General features: G+C 44.8%; 1 pseudogene; it reads left to right on the plus strand.

Moving 5' to 3' along the window:
- Positions 1-333: 333 nt before the first annotated feature.
- LOC102875522 lies at positions 334-1,689 on the plus strand (annotated as a pseudogene).
- Positions 1,690-2,500: the final 811 nt, after the last annotated feature.

Here is a 2,500-nt window from a genome sequence, read left to right on the forward strand (position 1 = left end):
GATAAAAATGCAGAAAATACAGAATAGAATTTCAGGGTGTTTTGTGTGTGTGTGTGTGTGTGTGTGTGTGTGTGTGTGTGTGTGTGTTTGTTTTAATAGATTCCAGACTTTCTAGACCCATGAAGGCTGAATAAACCCCTAAAACTACTATTCTAATATTATAATTTGGTTAAGTTCTGTTATTCATAGGGTTGCTCTGGTTCAAAGGTGGCCCAATAGCATCTAAAAAATCAATAATATAGAGTGCGTACTTACCTCAACTCTTAGCTTTTCGGGGACGGTAACCAGAACCCGCTGTCCACTCCTGTCGTCCTTGCTTTCTAACCCGTAGTCAGAATGCGTGAGTGCATCTCCATCCACGTTGGCCAAGCTGGTGTCCAGATTGGCAATGCCTGCTGGGAGCTCTACTGTCTGGAGCACGGCATCCAGCCTGATGGCCAGATGCCAAGTGACAAGACCATTGGGGGAGGAGATGACTCCTTCAACACCTTCTTCTGTGAGACTGGTGCTAGCAAGCATGTGCCCAGGGCGGTGTTTGTAGACCTGGAACCCACAGTTATTGATGAAGTTCGCACTGGCACCTACCGCCAGCTCTTCCATCCTGAACAGCTCATCACAGGCAAGGAAGATGCTGCCAATAATTATGCCCGTGGGCACTACACCATCAGCAAAGAGATCATTGACCTCGTCTTGGACCAAATAAGAAAACTAGCTGACCAGTGCACAGGTCTCCAGGGCTTTGTGGTTTTCCACAGCTTCGGTGGGGGAACCAGTTCTGGCTTCACATCCCTGCTGATGGAGCGCCTATCTCTTGATTATAGCAAGAAGTCCAAACTGGAATTCTCCATTTACCCAGCCCCCCAGGTTTCCACAGCTGTGGTCGAGCCCTACAACTCCATTCTCACCACCCACACTACCCTGGAACACTCAGATTGTGCCTTCATGGTAGACAATGAGGCCATCTATGACATCTGCAGCAGAAACCTTGATATTGAACGCCCAACCTACACTAACCTTAACCGCCTTATTAGTCAGATTGTGTCCTCCACTGCTTCCCTCAGATTTGATGGTGCCCTGAATGTTGATCTGACAGAATTCCAGACCAACCTGGTGCCTTATCCCCGCATCCACTTCCCTCTGGCCACATATGCCCCTGTTATCTCTGCTGAGAAAGCTTACCATGAACAACTTTCTGTAGCAGAGGTTACCAATGCTTGCTTTGAGCCAGCCAACCAGATGGTGAAATGTGACCCTCACCATGGTAAATACATGGCTTGCTGCCTGTTGTACCGTGGTGATGTGGTTCCCAAAGATGTCAATGCTGCCATTGCCACCATCAAGACCAAACGCAGCATCCAGTTTGTGCATTGGTGCCCCACTGGCTTCAAGGTTGGTATTAATTACCAGCCTCCCACTGTGGTGCCTGGTGGAGACCTGGCCAAGGTGCACCGAGCTGTGTGCATGCTGAGCAACACCACAGCCATTGCTGAGGCCTGGGATAGCCTGGACCACAAGTTTGATCTGATGTATGCCAAGCGTGCCTTTGTTCACTGGTACGTGGGTGAGGGGATGGAGGAAGGAGAGTTTTCTGAGGCCCATGAGGACATGGCTGCCCTTGAGAAGGATTATGAGGAGGTGGGTGTGGATTCTGTTGAAGGAGAGGGCGAAGAAGAAGGAGAAGAGTACTAATTCCTTTCAGCCCTTTAGCATATCACACTCAGAATTGACCACGCTTTCTGGCTAGATTGTCTCTATCAATGTAATCATGTCTTATTTTTCCATGTGTTCCTCTAAGATTTTTTTCTATCATGTCTCAAAGTAAAAAAAAAAAGAAAAGAAAAAAATCAATAATATAATCATTAAACATTAAATCAGAGTATCCTCTGAAGTCTTCTTATAATCACTAATCTAAGTTAACCACACACACACACAAACACACAATCTCTGCTTTATACTCCTGGGCCTCCACAACAAAAAGACTGATAACCCAATTACAAAATGGGCAAGAGATATAGAAAGAATTTTCACAGAGGCAGATGTCTGAATGGCAAACAGACATATGAAGAAATGCTCAAAATCACTGGCAATAAGAGAGATTAAAATCAAAACCACAATGAGATACCAACTCTGTCCAGTAACAGGGCTAAAATTTAACAAGGCAGCAAGTAATAAAGTTGGAGAAGATGTGGCAAAAAAAGGAAGGAACTCTTATACACAGTTGGTGGGATTGTAAAATGGTACAACCATTCTGGAAGTCACTTTGGTGCTCCCTCAAAAAGCTGAACATAGAAATTCCATATGACCCAGCTATTCCACTACTTGGAATATATCCTGAGAAAATGAGAACTGAAGTACAAATGGAGATTTGTACACCAATGTTCATAGCAGCATTACTCACCATTGCAAGGACATGGAAATAGTCCAGATGTTCAACAACAAATGGATTGAGAAATTATGATACATTCACACAATGGAATACTATGAAGCACTCAGGAACAAG

Source organism: Elephantulus edwardii, unplaced genomic scaffold, assembly GCF_000299155.1.
Source record: "Elephantulus edwardii isolate Elephantulus edwardi_28Jun2011 unplaced genomic scaffold, EleEdw1.0 scaffold00341, whole genome shotgun sequence".
NCBI lineage: Eukaryota > Metazoa > Chordata > Mammalia > Macroscelidea > Macroscelididae > Elephantulus > Elephantulus edwardii.